This window comes from Ambystoma mexicanum, chromosome 6q (assembly GCF_040938575.1).
Source record: "Ambystoma mexicanum isolate Mex_15411 chromosome 6q, UKY_AmexF1_1, whole genome shotgun sequence".
Classification (NCBI taxonomy): domain Eukaryota; kingdom Metazoa; phylum Chordata; class Amphibia; order Caudata; family Ambystomatidae; genus Ambystoma; species Ambystoma mexicanum.
Genome location: NC_090937.1, coordinates 298,074,717 through 298,093,060, shown reverse-complemented (window position 1 = coordinate 298,093,060; position 18,344 = coordinate 298,074,717). Strand labels below are relative to the sequence as shown.

At 47.3% G+C, this 18,344-nt stretch overlaps 1 long non-coding RNA gene across 1 annotated transcript in view; it reads right to left on the bottom strand.

Moving 5' to 3' along the window:
• LOC138515992 (uncharacterized) overlaps positions 1 to 9,290 on the bottom strand; it is a 173,541-nt gene extending 164,251 nt beyond the window's left edge. The window contains exon 1 of the long non-coding RNA XR_011282197.1: positions 8,698 to 9,290. This is a non-coding gene — a long non-coding RNA (uncharacterized lncRNA). The remainder of the gene's footprint in view (positions 1 to 8,697) is intronic.
• Between the last annotated feature and the right edge of the window lie 9,054 nt (positions 9,291 to 18,344).

Below are 18,344 nucleotides of genomic sequence, written 5' to 3'. Positions count from 1 at the left end.
CGTGAGTTACATTTTCAGCAATATGCATGTGTTCGCAGAACTGTTAAAGACACTTTTTAGGGTGAAGGCAGCGTTCTATGCATATTGTGAAGTAACTATATTTGTTTGTGTCTGTCCACTGTTTCATTTACATGTTGTGCCAATTCATCATGTTTCAAGTCATGTTCTGTGTGAACAGGATCTTTAGGTGCCGCCTTAGGAGCTGAAAGGACACATGTTGCGGAGCATTACTAAATAAGAAGTACTTGCCTGGAAATATCCTTCATGGTACAGGAGTCTATAAGTGTTATGTTACATTCATCCATGCTTCATGTGCTTACGTTTGTCGCTATCTCAGGAAAACCTTCACAAGAGCATTAGGGAGAGTTGGTATTCTAATTAAGAAGGATGCTGACATTAGGAGCTAGGAAGTGAGACAAGTATGCTACATGTTCTTGTTTGGTTATGTTATCCCCTTTTCTGGTTACCCTAAATACCCCCTCCCTATCCACTACCTCTCCCTAACCCACTTCCCCCTTAGGCTGTCTGGGGGTGGCTGTCTGTATAACAATCAGGAGCCTGTGCCAACCAAGGTGGGAGGGGTCACAACATTTGGCTTCTGGGGCTAGGAAGGAGTTGTGTATACTCCAGGGGTGTGACAATAACATGTGGTATCAGCACATGAAAGAAGTGGGAAAAAGAACTTCTAAGGAGGATTGCTATGTATGTGCACTCCTGCCTTATGCTAAGGGTAACTCTAGGATATTCATAGCTACTGAAATAGATGTCCAAACAGCTCATTGCCTAACTCACCTTGCACTCTGCCACACAAGATTTCAGTTCCAGGGTTGAACCGCATCCTTGGTATGGGTGACAGAATTGTCAGCCCCAGATGAAGATGATTATGTTCAAGATTTGAAGCCAAGCAAGAGAGCATACACCAGAAATCATGTGATAAGATATGAACTACCTGGCATGAAAGGAGCTGGAATCAGATGGGAAATAAACAAGAAGCTCAACTGCCAAGGAAAGACTGATGAAGAAGTTTGAAGCTGCAAGGAAAGAGGCCAGATGCAAATCTGGGGAACAGTACTTTCTCCAGATGGCTGGGTAGAAGGCAAAGTCATATGCAGAGCTGTGGCAGTAACTGGTCATCACAAGCCAGTTATTGAACAAGTGGAAAATTGATGTAGACCTCTCTGGCCGAGGCTTGCAAAGCTTATGACGTGGGTCGAGGACAAAGGAGGTCCATTGCAGATAGTGCCTTTGGCTAGTGCAGAGCTATGTTTCATAAACAATGGCACAAGGAAAGTTGGAGAGAATCAACAGTGTGGGCGAATATTTTCGAAGTGCCAAGAATGAAAGATGATACAGAAGTGATACTGAATCACTATTGGGACTGTGGATCCAGAACATACATGAAGCTGCCCAGAAACTGGGGAGGACTATGTTCTATAGTGATTGTTCATGTTCCAGCACTGGTGATTCCAAAGAGTGACCTGAACATTGGCAAGTTTCCTAAAGCAGATGCTCACATGAGGAAAAAGAGATCGGCTGAATTCCTTGATCAAATGAAGAGAGAAAACGATTTCTCAGCCAAGTCAATTGAGGCCTTTGATGCTATTCCATATGAACACAGATTGTTCAGCAAGACTGCTTAAGTTTTTACTGTTATCTTTATGCCTGGGCTCCAGACAATGGCAAATACCAAATGGTTACAGATAACCAGATGGGAACTTTTGCAGATGATCAACACCACCATAAAGGGATTCAATGCCATCAAGGAGGAGCTAAGAGCCATACGACTTATGACTCTTCAGAACAGATATGTCTTGGATATGATTACAGCTATGGGGTATGCAGTGATAAAATTGCGCCAAAAATGTCGCCTATACAAAAAATGTGGCAAAAATGCTGTGGTTTGACCCGGTAAAGGTGTGCCCCATTATACCATTTAAGGGGAGCGAGGGTTGGGGGGGGTACAATTTTTGCTGCAATTTTAACACATGGAACCAGCTATGGATGGAGGTGTTTGTGCCAAAATCGGATAATCATATTGCACATTCATACCTTCTCACGACAATGAGAATGGCACCTTGACAGGGGCCATAACAATGCTGACAAACTAACATGTCAAAATGGAAGACGAAGACGCAATTTGCGGTACCGTTATTAGCGCCTTCCCCATTGAGCCCTATTGGGGCTCAAATGGGAATGGGGAATGGCCCTGGTGAATGGGGAATTACCGGTCCCTCCGACCTCGGAATGGACCGGTAATTGCTCCATTCACCAGGGCGGAGTCGGAAGAGTTTTGGAGGCAGCCATGGAGCTAATAGCTCCATGGCTGCCTCCAATGCCGTAATGAGGCCCAGAGTGAGGCGTTTGTCTTGCATAACACGGACACAGAGGCCCTAAATCTTAAACGTAGATACAATTACAAGACCACAGTTACTGGCATACTTGGCTGAATGAAAACATTTAAATTCTGAACTCCACGGCACACAGGTGCAGAATATGTTAAAGCAGAAAGAACTGCAAAACCACAGTAGCTGCATACCTTGTAACAAGAAAATGGCAACCAAGAAGAATTCAAAGCGCATGGAATGGGCAGATGAAGCTGAACAGATACACGGCTGGGCATGGGTGAGGAAACGTTTAAGTGAAAGTTCAGGTGAGGAGGAAGAAGAAATTACTGAGCTCGAGTAAACAGAGGCACCACGATAGAAGAAAGTCAAGGGGGACAAAACGCCAATCATAGCAGAAAAACAGACAACGCGCCGGGCCCGGAAAGAAGAACAACAATCAAGGTAAAGAAAGCTTTTATGACTGAAATGTTGGATGAATTTGCAAACAAGTATTTAGTGCAGCAAGAATCAAGAAGTAAATGCCAAATTTGACCGACTGGAAAAAATGAGGACTGATTTGGGGTAAAAACAACTGCAAACCATGGGATCCGAAGTACCAGTGGATCAAGGGAGCAGTGGGGAAGGGCCGCTAAGGGCATGGGTAGGCCCTAATCCCACCCAGAACCAGAAAGAGATAGCAGGGCCCAGCACTATAGAGCCCATAACAACAACTCCAACAATAGAAGGGGGAACGCCAGCAACAGACAACAGCATAGTCATTGCAGCAACACAAGAACAAAGCACAGTGGTCACAACCTTGCAGTTGGTATAGAAACTGAAAGCACTAGAGACCAATATTTTAAACAGGTTTCAGAGGTCCCTGGCATGGAACATAGAAAGGTGGTCAAAGAAACTATTCGGAAAATGGAGTACATGGAAATATTTTCACTAATAGAAGTGCTGCGGGGAAAAGAGCTCAGTGCATGTTAGGCAGAAATAAGAGCACCGAGCCGGAGAATCAAAGCAAGGGTGAACCCCCCTTTCGGAAGAACAAGCCATGGGTGGCTAGGTCAAATACCCGCAGCCAGAGTACTAGCACACCACAAAACACCAACAGGAACAACATTACATGTTGGAAATTTGAGAAGGGGTACTGCTCATGGGGCAGGGAGTGTAGGTACAAGCACGCCTGTACAAAATGTGGGGGAGGGGCATGCCAGCAGTGGGTGCACCTGGTTACCTAACAAAGGGTCCAAGAAAGAAGAACAATAAAACTGAGGGACAAGGTCAGAGGGTCGCCAGGGAGAACTCCAATTTAAGTCTTGGAGTTTTCTTCATTATTAACAGCCTATGCGGACAAAAACATCACTCAGATTATAGAAAAGGGTTTCCAGGAGGGGTTCAGTATCCCGTTTTGGGGAAAAGGATCAGTGAAAATACAAAAAAACTTGAAATCAGCAAGGGAAAATCCCACGATAATTAGGAAGAAAATTCTGAAAAAGCTAGAAGTAGGCAGAATTGGGGGGCCTTGGAGTGAAATGCCGTTCAAATAATACATATGTTCTCCACTGGGCCTGGTACCCAAAAAATAACCAGGGCAGTTCAGAATGATACATCATTTGTCTTACCCCCCAGGGGCAGTCAGTAAATGATGGGATACCAGAGACAGAGACCACAGTGACTTACACGCACTTTCAGGAGGCACTCAGAATAGTCAAGAAATGTGGGAATGAGGCGCTAATGGCAAAACTGGATATCGAGTCAGCATTTAGACTCCGACCAGTACTTCCAAACTCCCAACGTTGGCTGGGTTTCAAATTGGAAAGCAAATTTGATGTGGACAAATGCCTACCAATGGGCTGCACGATATCATGAGCCCTATTTGAGCAATTCAGCTCCTTTTTTCAATGGGTTTTTAAAAAATAATTACCAGAAGCACAGGTAGTGCACTATCTGGATGATTTCATGCTGATGGGTCATCCAGGGACAGGGGAATGTCAAAACGCATTGGCAGTAATGATGGAAATGGCAGCATAGTGGGCATACCACTAGCAAAGGAGAAAACCACCAACCCAGCAACAAACATAATTTTCTTGGGTATAGAAATAGATTCTAAAGCAGGAGTGTGTAGGATACCGAGCAAAAAAGGTAGAAGAACTATGGGGCAAAATCAGATCCTTAAGAGGAAAGATCAAAGGCACAATAAGAGAAATACAGTCATTGGCAGGAAGCCTACATTTTGCAGCCAGGGTGATCCCACAGGGCAAAACATTTGCAAGAAGCTTGGAACTAAGGACGAAAGGCTGCCAGAAGCCCCATTTACACATAAGATTGGGGGAAGAGGTTAAGAAGGATTTTCTGATACGGGAGAAATTCCTTACAAAATTCAACATTACACGCCGAATGACAGGGCAGGGATGCACAACCAACAACAGCACACACCTTTGACACGGGGTGGCAGCAGGAATTTACCTCTGGCAAAAAAAACACAGACCCTGCAACAGGGTTGCTATTAGACCAGGCCAAGAAGGCGCTGGCAACCAACACCAATGCACAATATAGTAAGTGTCTGAAAACGGTACTAAATGTTACGGGTTTATCGCATATGGAGTTAGTAACAACAAAAGATATCAACAAGTTTCTGGAGTGGGCTTACAGACAAGGGGTAAAGAAAGAATGGGAAAAAAGGCATTTGACAGCAGTGGCATATTTTGCCAAGATCCAGGAACGGCCGGACCCGACCTGCAGTGCATTAATATCAAACGCTTTGAAAGGTTGGGGAAAAATAGAGGGTCCCCAAAAAGATAACAGGCGCCCGTTGGATTTACAGAAATGAACAGTGCTAACTGGGCTATTAGACACAATATGCTCTCATCCATACAAGTCTCTACTGTTTAAAACTGCATTTACTTTAGCATATTTTGGGGCTTTCAGGATAAGCAAGCTAATAGCATCAAGCAAGAAAGCCAGCAATGGTTTGGGAATATTAGACGTGAGGTTAAAAACATATAGCGTCACTATCGAAGTGAAGACATCCACAACAGGATGCAAAAGTGAAATCAATATTTACTGTTTAGTGGGTGGTGGTTGTTTCCTGGTTCATAGGGATGCCGCAACACTAAGCCAATTTCAATTCAAAGCAGTGTTCATGAAAGCCATAGGCAAAGCCGGGTGGGACAGTAAGGAAAATGGCACTCATTCATTCAGAATAGGAGCAGCGACTACAGCCTGACAAGGGGGACGGGGGGCACAACAGGTAAAAGCGATAAGGGGATGGAAATCAGACTGTTACAGAAGGTACATAAGGCCGGAACTAATATTAATTTTCTTCACAAACAGAGTGTGACGTCCCCCTCAAATCAGTATGGATAATAGGACATTCCTTCGTTTTCAGAACAGGGAGATGGTCGGAGGAGACTAAAGAAAGAACACCTTTTCAAAACACCATCACGTCATTGTGGGGGCGCAGCGGGGTACAGGGGGTTGAATTGGCCAGACATTCACAACAGGCTAGCAGACCTGGTGGCATTTAGGGTCCCCCCCAGAATTTCTAATCATACATCTGGGGGGCAATGATTTGGTATGGATGGGGAGAAAACAGTTATTGGCAGATACATGCTCCTCCCTGGCAGGCATAGCCCACACTGGAAAGAAACCTGAAATTTTGTACTCAGCAATGTTGGCCAGAAAAACATGGCTGTGGGCAAACTCATATAAGGCCATTGATATAGCAAGAAAGAAATGTAACAGAGGGGTAGAGAAATTCTGTGGATCCATTTCATTAAACATAGCTCCATATGTTTGGCAAACCCAGAACTTTTCCACAAAGATGGCACCTATCTGTCTGAAAAAGGGATGGAACATTTCTACAGAGAACTAGTAGAAAGCCTGGCAGATAGAGAATGTAGGTAGTAACTTTTGCGGGGAACCTGAAAGGCTGATAATCCATCCAGGTGTGGCGGCACGGACCAGGGGCACAACCCTGGACCTCGTGACCAAAAGTGCACATTATGTATTATATGATGATTATGATGATTGTGTATTATTACGTGATGTGCAATAAAAACCACAGCCTTTTTTGTTGCCAAACACTTACACAATGTTTCAGTGGTCTCTGGGGGAAACGCAAGTAGGGTGATGGTCTTGGGGGAGAGGGGGTGGGGGGGGGAGTACAAAGTGGGGGAGAGTCACTAACCTCTTGGGTCCACAGGGTATGAGGTATAGCGCATTCTGGCTAATTGCAGCATCCTTCAGTGCATCTGAGAGTTTGTTCAGAGCAGATTGATGCTCGACAGGTTACATCGCCAGGCCTTATCGCTGCTCTCTAGTACTGTAGTGGTCTGGAGAACAGTTGAGACTGCGCTCTTGGGTGACCAAATATAAATATTTTTTAAGATCATGCGTCACGGATCCAAGGCCAAGGCAGCGACTGCTGCTGGCTCAGAAAGGAGACACTAAATGGCTACTTTACAACGTAATTTTCCTTCGCCTAGCTTATGTGATGCACAACACTTTTATTAAACATATTAGGCAGCTGTACTTGGAAGTGAGGGCATTCACCTTCCGCTCCTATGGATGGCCTTCCTGCATTTGGGAAGGGAGCGCACCCTGGCATCATGACAATAGCCTGGTGCCGTTCATAATATGCCACACAGCCGCTGTACTTCCAGCGAAGGCACACTCGGTCCTCGCCACCTGAGGACGGGGCCCAATGCTTTTAAATGCTAGCCACATACTTGCCAACCCTACTAATTTAGGCAGCAGGCTACTGCTTTTTAAGCAGTCCTACCGCCTACAAATTTGGTTGACAGATCCTACTGCTTTTTACAAGGGTGGGTCATTTATGTGACTCTACGGCAGGCTGATTGAGACCGGCCCAGGACAAAGCATGCAACACATTAGTCTGTCTGTGCGGTGGGCGGGTAAGTGATTACTTTGAGTGATGGGCTCAGACCAATCCACTGATCTGACAGCTACGTGACTCTGCCCAGACCTTAGGTGAACCACCAGTGAATGCAAGTGGCAGACCGCACCACCATCACACAGCATCTGCAGATCAGACTGAGGAGGGTATCAGTCTCCATGTTGTTCAGTTATTCATCTTGCATTGCAGGAATACATATGTATTGCCCAGGCTGCTCCTACTAGCAGTGGCAAACGTTGCCTGCTAGTTCTGTGTGATGTCCTTCTGTGAAGTTAGATAATTGAAATCAGTATTAATTTACCATTCTGTATTATAAATTGTAAACATTTGAAAATCTTTCCATGTTGTGCTTTTTGATTGGTTGTGTGCTTTAGAATGCTCAGTGGTGCCAACAATGTACGTTTTGTACTTTCCTGTGATGTAATTGTTATGCAAAGTATTATTTATGAAAGTTGAAAAATCCTACATCGTTTTGGTCACAGAATGTTGGCAAGTATGTAGCCATCTCACATACGCCTTTGCCCTAGTAAAGCCATCTAGAGAAGAGCATTGTTTCCCAGGTAGGACTGAGCTTATATAAGGAGTCTGCAGCTCTACGGATGCTTTGCACTGCGACTGCGTGATTCATCAGCATTGACTATGAAGGCTAGTAATGATGGAAGTTGTAGTCAAAAAGATGGGGGAGTCAAAGATTGCAGACCCAGCGTGTACATGGTTAATTAATATGAAATTCAATTGGTTTACGTTGCGCTCTGTTGAACTTTTTCAAGGATGGAATGCATGAGGATAAAGAGTATTTTGTACATGTGTATTTTGTACATGTCAAACTAGAACTGATAGACATGAGGGGTAGAATTAAGGTGCCATCACATTAGCACATGTACACATTATATTTGAACCCGTGCAATTAGATTAGCACATGTGCAAATACACCACAACTAATTTGCACTGTAGCTAATGTAGTTGCAAACATTCAAATATCATCTGTTCACGTGAACATATTTTGTAGAATGGTCCCAGTGGTCTTATTACAGAAACGTTGCACTAGTACAAGTGCAATTTTGCAATGGGTAAAAATCCCCTAGGCAAACCAATCTTCTTTCAAGGCATTTTTTTCTAGAGCGAACTTTTGTTATAATGTTACTATGGAACAGTATTAGCACCAGGAACATTTGGCCTGTTGCAAAAATGTATCAAAATAATATATTTTAGTGCATTGCAGCAATGTTTTCCCTTGTGCACATGTGGTTCAAAATCACGTTTGCACCAGCACAACATTTCTGTATAAAAGCCTCTGGTATTATGGCACATTCTAAGTTGCAAGCTTCAGACCTGGCTGCCTGACACGTCAGCAAAAGAAGTCTTAAAGCAAGGAAATGTTAACAATTACAATGTTTTATTTTGCACAGAAATGTGGTTTGCACATTGTATTCCTAGTGCAATACTCACCTTCCCCCATCTTCGCTACACAGGTGTTAATCAACACCTCGGAATGTGATTGCATTATGGGTAATGAGTTTGGTAGTCTCTGCCTGGATTCTGAAGTTTTTCTTCCTGTCTCCACGTTTAGTTTGCTCCTCCACACAATCATCACCATTGAAGAGGCATGTAGGACAGTAAACAAAAACAAAAAACAAAGAAACTGGCACTAAGGTCATGAAAAGAGGAATATAGTGAAATATTGACTAGACATGCATAAGCAATCAATTCTCGACAATTACATTGATGACTACAAATAATATCCTCACTCCCAGAAGGGAATCTTCGTCAAGTATATCCTTTATTGAAATGATGTCCTGGACTGAGAAAGCAGGAAGGGGGTTGGAGACCCTACACAGTTGCGCAAGGCACTAATACATGAATGAGAGTAGAATGCCTCTATTAATGAGTCAGAAACGTGGTTCTTTTAGCAGTGTAACAAGTGTTTTTATGTATGTAGCCAACACGTGTTTCGACCTTCAGAGTCATTTTCAGGGCGATATGGAATTGATGGGACTGGTGTAAGACCGGTGAGTGTTATACTCCTACGTCCCGTCCCCTTTCCTCCATACTTATGGGACATCTCTCCGTCCTGTGGGACGGGACCGGAGCACTTTGTAAAAAGAATCCACATTTTTTTCAAACATTTGTCCCTCCTCTCTTTCCTGCGCGGGGCCCGGCAGGCGGCCGTAACCCTACCCACCTTGGCTCCGCCCCGCGCATCACCCATCAGTCCTTTTCTCCACACGATCGGGGCCGCACACACTTGCATCCTCGGAAGACTTTCTTCCCTTTTTCCCTCTCTGGCTCTCGCTAGCGTTCGTTTACTAGTCTGTCTATGTCTTTTAAACTAGATTTTCCAGACTGTTCATTGTGTCACCGTCGCTTTGCGAGGGTGGATCCCCATCCTCTTTGTTTAGAGTGTTTGGGTCCGGAACACCGTTGGGACTCCTGTTTTTACTGTGACTCCCTTTCGGTCCGGGCACTTCAACGTCGGTTGGAGCGGTGGGAGGAGGTGTTCGGACGGACTCCTCCTTCGCATTTTCAGGCGTTCATCGAGGAAAAGAAAAAAGGGCCGGTAAGTTCTTTACTTTTCAGAGCTCCCCGGCCGGGGGATACCTTTCCGGGTTCCTCTCGAGCCGGGAGGGGCGTTGATCGCTCTGTTACCGGGGTTCGCCCTGAGGTGCCTGTCGGGCCTAATAATTCTACCAGAGTTTTCTCCGAGGGTCTCCGTAAGGGGCCTGTATCCACCGGAGTACGCTCCGAGGCTCCTCCTGTGGGGGCTGTCGGTAGACCCAGTTCTACTGAGTCGTGGGGTACCAGAGCTTGCTCTGAGGCCGCTCTTTCGGCTTCCCTCAAAGACAAAACCGGGGTGCGCCCCGAGGTCTTGGCTGGGCTTGAGGTTACTGAACGGATGTTCGAGGCCCGTGCCGATAAGGCTTCTACCAGGCCTAGGTCCGAGGTCCCTCGTACAGAGGCTAAGGATACCAACAGTTCTGAGGGGCCGGGCAAGGCCCTATCGGTGAAAGCGCACCGTTCCCGCTCTTGTGGTGACACCAGACCTGTTGAGGGGGCAGATAAGAAAGTTTCTTCTTTTACCGGCAGTGCCGAGGCCCTTCCTTCGAAGGCTCAGTTGGCGGTTGGTATGTCGCAGAAACATTCCAGGCCTCATAGTACCGGCTCTGCCGAGGTTCCTTACATTAAGGCTAAAATTAAGACCCCTGACCCATCGATGGGGACCCCTGCCTCACTTCCTCACGTGCCGCAGTTACCCTCAGATGAGGACAAAATGGCAGCCATTCCCACCACAACCACGGCGGCCATTTTAGGTACTACCCCTACAACTACGCCATCGGCCCCTGGTGTAGGGTTCTATCGGGTGAACCTAAGGTCCCTTGTGCGCATCCTTACCGGCCGGTTTATGATTGGAACGCCCGGATGCCTCTTCCGCACAATGTTTCGTTGCGCGTGGGGGCGGCTCCTTTGATTTATGTGGATTTGTCGGTGGAGGGACCAGTGTGGCACCCTTCTCCGTTACGTCCCTGGATTTGTCCACCTCATGAGAGGCCTCCTCAGGTTCCAAAACAATCTCCTGAGAACACTTTTTTCGGTAAATTTCAAGCGCTTATGAGGGAATATTTCAAAGGGCTTTTCAAGGAGATATGTCCACCCGCGCCTCCGGCTCCACCCGTTCCGCTGGTGGTCCCGCTGGCGGTCCCGCTGGCGGTCCCGCTGGCGCCTCCCTTGCCCGTGGTGCCTCCCCCTGCGTTTCCGCCTCTGCCACCATTGTCCCCAGTGGACAAGGCAGTGCCTGACACGGCTCAGCAGGATCCTGACCTGTCAGATGACCCTCAAGGCGATCAGGACAACAAGGACCTTCCCCGCTCTATCAGAGCTTTCCATGACCGGGTGCTGGACATGATGAGTTTCTTAGATGTTCCGGTGCCCGAGGCACCTGCTCCGCAGGGGGGCGTGCTTTCTGGGGCGTTCACCTTGTCTCCTTTGGAGCGTACCGGCCTGTTCTTGCAGAAGGACATTCTGGCCGAGGTCCGAAGAGTTTGGGAAAAGCCACACTCGGGACTTTTTGTCAATAAAAAGATTGACGCGAGGTACAGGCTGCATTCTCGGGAGAAGTGGCCTTGTCGTCTTGTCCGCCTCCCTCCTCCACAGTGGTGGCTGCGGCTACATTGCAATCCAGGCCTGCAGCATCCTCCTCCGCGACGGCTACTCAGGTCTTGGGGAAGGAGGACAAGCTCCTGGACTCCCTAGGGAGGAAAATCTTTGCCAATTCGGCCTTACAGCTCAGGCAGGCCAATGCAGAATTGATTTTGGCGGGAGCTAACATGCGGATGTGGAGAGGTCTGTCGGGGTTTGAGGAGCACATTCCGGTCGAGAAGTTGGAGGATTTCAGAGGAGGCCTTTCCGATGCCAGGGTCTTGGCCCAGGATCTCCTGGAGGCTGCGGCTCATCACGTAGACACCTCGGCTCGGGGTCTGATGCTTGGGGTTGATACCTCGCGGCAAGTGTGGCTGCATGCTACTAGGTTCTCGAAGGAGGTGCAAGACAAGGTTCTGGACCTTCCATTTGATGGTAAGGAGCTTTTTCACTCTTCTACTGATGTAGAGCTCACCAAAACCAAGGATAGCACTCAGACGGCTAAATCATTGTCTGTTCTGGTTAAAGCTCCCTTCAAGTCTCAAAGGCCGTTGTCGCAAGGTCGACCTTCCTCTGGTTTTAGGTGCTTCCTCGACCGCAAATCTCGCAGAGTGGATACTCCTGCGGGGAATAACCGCTGTAGACAACAGCATACGCGGTTTTCCTCCCGCTCCTCAGCCTCCTCATCAGGATCAGGTGGCACTGCCACCGATAAGCCTGACAAATGAGGGATTTCCGCGCTCGCACGAGACCGCGGTGGGAGGATGCATTGCGTCTCATTGGGAGGCGTGGCAGGCCATCTCAGAAGACAGATGGGTCTTGTCAGGCGCTCGAGCGGGCTTCTGCTTACCTTTACCCCCTACCCCACCCCTCAACCCTCCTTTTCAGCTGTCGGGCTCACTCTCCCTCAAGGCCGAGGTTCAGAAACTTCTGCACCTCAGAGCTGTGGAACCCGTTCCCCTTGGGGAGCGAGGGGAGGGCTTCTACTCCCAGCTGTTTACGGTGCCCAAACCCAACAAGGCTGGCCTGCGCACCATCCTAGACCTTTCCCAGTTCAATCTTTTCCTACCCCAAGAGAAATTCAAGATGATCACGCCTGGCCAGATTCGCTCCTCTTTGCAGATGGGCGATTGGCTCAGTGTGGTGGATCTTCAGGATGCGTACATGCATATCCTGATTTGGAATCCACACAGGAGATACCTCTGCTTCTCTTTGAGAGAGGAGCACTTCCAGTTTCGGGTGCTTCCTTTTGGCCTCAGTTCGGTGCCGCGTGTCTTCACGAAGATGATGTCGGTGATTGCGGCCTATCTTCGTCTCCAGGGTATCCATGAGTATCCGTATTTGGACGACTGGCTCTTATGCCGGGGTGTGCCCCGAGGCCTTGGTGGGGCTTGGTGCTACCGAACGGATGTTCGAGGCCCGCGCGAGTAAGGCTGTTACCGGACCTGGGTCTGAGGTCCCTCGTACAGAGGCTAAAGCTACCAACATTTCTGAGGGTCTGGCAAGGCCTTATCGGTGAAGGTTGTTTCTCACCGTTCCTGCTCTTGCGGCGACACCAGATCTGTTGAGGGGGCAAAGAAGGGAAATTCTTCTTTTACCGGCAGCGCCGAGGTCCTTCCTGAGAAGGCTAATTTGGCAGTTGGTATGTCGCAGAAACATTCCAGGCCTCATAGTACCGGCTCTGCCGAGGTTCCTTATGTTAAGGCTAAAGTTAAGACCCCTGATCCATCGACGGGGACCCCTGCCTCACTTCCTCACGTGCCGCAGTTCCCCTCAGGTGATGACAAAATGATGCCCATTCCCGCCACGACCGCGGCGGCCATTTTGAACGCTACCCCTACGGCTGCGCCATCGGCCTCAGGTGTAGGACTGGGTTCTCGGCCTTGTGCGCATCCTTATCGGTCAGTTTATGACCGGAATACTCGGATACCCCTTCCGCACAATGTTTTGTTGCCTGCGGGGTGGGCACCTTTGGTTCATCTGTCCATCCAGATATAGGAGTGGGCCATGCTTCATGGCATCTGGCTGCTTGCGGTGCACATCCCGGCCCAGCTGAATGTCACAGCGGATGCCCTCAGCCGGCGGACAGTGGTCAGCTATGAGTGGGAGTTGAAGGCGGAGGTCCTCTCATGGACTTTCTTGCGTTGGGGCACACCGGAGGTGGACCTCTTCGCTACGGTGGTAAACAACAAGCTTCTTCGTTATGCCTCCAGAGGGGGGCTGAGAGCCGCCTCTCTGGGGGATGCTCTCGAGATTCCATGGCACAACATGAGAGCTTACGCCTTCCCGCCTCTGCCTCTAGTTCATCAAGCAATTGGGAAGCAGAAGAACTCTGTGAACTGTTCCCTTCTGCTCATAGCCCCGTGGTGGCTGGCCAGGTTTTGGTTCTCAGAACTTCAACACCTGTCGGTGTTTCCGCTAATCAGGTTACCAGTAACCCCAGATCTTCTTCATCAAGGGGAACAGCAGATGTGGCACCCCTCCCCACAATCGCTCAGCTTGGCGGCATGGTGCCTGAGTTCAAGTCTTAGAGCATTTTAACTTGTCTACGGATAACATGCGTATTATCCAGGCAGCCAGGGAACCGTCAACCAGATCCCAATACAGGAGTAAATGGCTCAGGTTTTGTCGTTGGTGTTTGGAAAAGCAGTTGGATCCAAGGGTGGCTACGATTGACACAGTGCTGTCCTTCATGTCCTCCCTAGCAGAGTCGGGTGTTTACGTTCTGCCATGCAGAACTTACCTTTCAGCGGTTTCCGCTTATCTTGCTATAGACCAATGCTCTTATTCTCGGAGTAACCCAGTGGTTAAGAGGCATTTTGCAGGCTTGACACGCCTCTACCCTCCGGTTTGTAGTCCGCACCCGCCTGGGGACCTAAATGTAGTCCTGACGGCGCTGTGCCATAAACATTTTGAGCCAATGGCTACAGTTGACCTCAAGTACGTGTCCCGGAAAGTGTCCTTTCTGGTAGCCGTTACGTCAGCGAGGAGAGTGAGTGAGCTCCAGGCATTGTCGGTGGAGCACCCTTTCTTGGTCTTTCACAAGGACAAGGTAGTCCTTCGGACGAACCCAGCTTTCCTACCAAAGGTAGTGACCGAATTCCATCTGAATCAGTTGAATTCCCTTCCGGTCTTTTTTCCGAACCCTGCCTCGGAGGCGGAAAGGGTTCTACACTGCCTGGATGTCTGAAGAGCTCTTAGGTTCTACCTGGACAGGACTTCCGAGCTTCGGAGCTCTTCCCAACTGTTTGTGACCTTCGGTAAGCCTCAGGGCAGGCCGGCATCTAAGGCATCTATTTCCAGATGGATTACCACCTGTATCACGGAATCTTTCACCGTCCAAAAGCTGAAACCTCCTAAAGGTATCCATGCACACCAGGTGCGAGGCAAGGCAGCCGCGGTTGCTTTTCAGAAGTATGTCCCTGGGAGTCCATCGCTAAAGCGGCTACTTGAGCCTCCCCATCTGCTTTCTGTAAGCATTACTGCCTCGATATAAGCTCTAGAGCTGATGCTCAGTTCGGCCAGGCTGTGCTGAAGAACCTGCTTCAGTAAGGGGTATTTCCATCCACCCATAGTTCCTGTAAGGAGTGCTTGGGAATCTCCCATAAGTATGGAGGAAAGGGGACGGGACGTAGGAGTATTACCAGGTTACTCACCATAGTGACCACCTTACTCCTAGTCCATAGTCCCCTTTCCTCAATACGCCCGCCCGCCGTCCCCTCCAATAAGGTTCCTCTCTTATTGCTAATGGGTCTTTGACCCTGTGATAGAAAAGGACTAATGCGCGATGCGCGGGGCGGAGCCAAGGTGGGCGAGGTTACGGCCGCGTGCTGGGCCCCGCGCAGGAAAGAGAGGAGGGACACATTTTTGAAAAAAATGTGGATGCTTTTTACAAAGTGCTCCGGTCCCGTCCCACAGGACGGAGAGATGTCCCATAAGTATGGAGGAAAGGGGACTATGGACTAGGAGTAAGGTGGTCACTACGGTGAATAACCAACGCATTTTGCTGCCATTGGATGTCGGACAAAGAGCACAAAACAGTATTAATATTTCGGATGTGCATTCTTTCTCCGGCTTCAAAGGGCACATGCTGTTACGCCGGCACAAGGTTTGTCATTAAGACATAAAAGGAGAAGATGCCCAGGGAATTTGCCTGTTTTTAGCAGAAGTGTTAGTTGCAGGTGACATTTACATCTTTAACGAAACAGAGAGTAAAATGAAGGGTTAAAGGCGATTTTCGGTTGTTTTTACTCTTTACTTTTGCACACTGTTTTGTAAAAGTAGAACCTTAAATGCATGGGCCATAACATCACCTGGGTGCTAACCTCCATGGTACTCTGCAATTTGTACTTGTACTTGATTTAATGCCACATAGGAGGATCTAATTTTCCAATCTCCTCATAATTCGTCAGCAGGGACCTGTATGTTTACACTTTTGTGTAAGCAGGTCCCTGCTGCTGAATTGTCCTAATTTTCACGGTGGAGTGCAAAAGAGGAGGGTAAAAAGGCATTTATTAGCATTTATATGCTGCCCTTTTGCAGTCCGCCGTGGATTCTGATAGAGCCTGCCTGCTTTGTGTTGGTGTAAAAAGCCAGCCGGCTCTATAGGAATCCACAGCATTTGCGCCGGCATGAAAATCCATGCTGGCGCAAATACTGTAGTATTTGTATGACGGCGAGAAAGGGATCAGCAGTAACATAAGTTACAGCCCCTCCTCTCCGCCATACAAATCAATGAAAATAAGCCATGGTGCAAAGAAAGTCTGATGCATTCATTCAAGTTACTGGCTCATGGAAAATGAGCTTCATAGGTATATTTGTATGACATCCCCTCGACTGTGGAGCCAAAAGTAGCTTCTCGCAGCTGTTGGTATCCAGCTAATTGGGCTATTCTAGGTTACAAGTAATATCAAACTCCACATTTTGGGATATTACAAGGGTCCTTCACAACTATCTGACCGATAAAGGAGGGTGGTTGAATTACACTTGACATGCCGTGGAATACTATTTAAGGACAGAAGACCCAGAGAGTAATTTAGAATCCATGGAGATTGGTGAATCATCTTAATAATAATTTATAAGGTGTTCAGCAGGACAGCAACATTGTCCTATTTAGCCAAGACTCCATTGGGTCCACTTCATTTTTGAAGATCTGGGGGGTTGGGTGTTTTAGGAGTGTCTACATGTATCCTAATGTACACATCTAAAAGACAGTTCAAGGTTATGTTATCATAAACTATGTTATGTGTTATGTTATACAATTCGTCTGAAGTGTGTCTGTGGTGGCCAGGGCAGCCTCCTAGGTCTGGAGAGTTTAGCCACATAATCAGATCTTGTGGAATGAGTGAGACGATGGGGACGAGGAAGATCTTTACCTGTTTCCTGATTTTTTTTAATGGTCCATGATCAACCTTAACAATAAAGACAGATTGTGCCACACTCTCACAGACTTGAATGAAAAGGCCTTGTCTCCCACCGTACAAGAGCTGAGTAGAGGGAGATCATAAGATGCATTCCAGCAAATAATGGTGAAATCTGATTTTGATTTTGGGATTTCTTACGTGCACCAAACAGACTTAACTGCTTTCGGCCACAGATGATAACTATATACTAAACAGAGTGTGTACATATTGCAGGTGGACTGTTCGCTAGCCACATTATTTAAATAGAAATGTTTTTAACCTCTTCCTGAAGAGTTCCATGGTCGGGCAGGCTTGGATGTCCAAGGGTAGCTGGTTACAAATGTTGTGGGCATACACAGCAAACCTCCTATCTCCCTTGTATAGCCGTTTAGCCAGAGGTATGTACATCAACAATTTGTCCCCTGATCGTAGGTCTCTAATGGGATGATAGGCGCACACCTTGGCTGCGAGGTACTCAGGTGCAAATCCATGGATGCATCTGAACATCAAACAGGCCACCTTAAATTTAATGCGGTCTTCGACCATCAACCAATGCAGCGATCTCCGTAGGGCAGAGACATGGTCCCACTCCCCTAGGTGACCAATTAGCCTAACTGCTGCATTCTGGGCCTTCTGTAATCTGCTGATCTGGTTCACTGGAAGCTGTATGATAGGAAACTTGGTACTTGATTATAAATGGATCGTTGAACCTACAAATTAACTTAAAGTGCACTCGCATTTTCAATGCCAACTAGAGGAGCGTGCAATCATACTTTCTCAACTGGAGTAGCGGTTGGGCTTCTGAGTTCTGAATATGCTGCAATTGACCAAGCAAGTATCAGGGCAAGCATTAGACACGCTAGTATCATAAGACAAATGAAATGACAGCATAGACCTGGTGTGTTAAGTTTAGAAATGGGAAAAGTCTTTTGATCATCTTCATATTCATATGATAGCCTTCTGCACCACTGCAGATATATACTTGAATATGTATAGGGGTCTATATCCATTAAGACACCTAGATCCTTTACATTTCCTTTAGCCTGTGGAGGCGTGCCCAGTTTGTAGGGTGAATGACCCAAAGCTGATCGACAAAAAACAATCCCGGTCCTGTAGAACCGAACTAACACGTTGCTCTAACAACCCAAAGAAGTTACATCCCTTATAGCAGAATACACAAATGTACAAAATTATTCATAAAAAAGCTTATAACACAATCTTGAATTCCCCTTTGGCTAATACCTATAAATAATTCTAATTATCCCTTAAAGTCCATTACCTTATTGGTCACACATTATCTAAGCACATTCCCCTAAACACATTACCTACTACGTTGTCACCATGAAACATAGAGTTGATTAACTACCAGGTACATTGTTGCCATAATGCGTTTCGGTCACAAGTCAAATAGTCTTGACCATCACGTGATGTTCACCCCTTCATCTGGTCCTGATCAAAGTGTGAATAGCAAGGTCAACTCTGCTTTCATAATACAGTGGGCCTCCTCATTATACCAGACACTGTGGCAAACATGAACAGCCCACTGACCTTGTAGTTAAA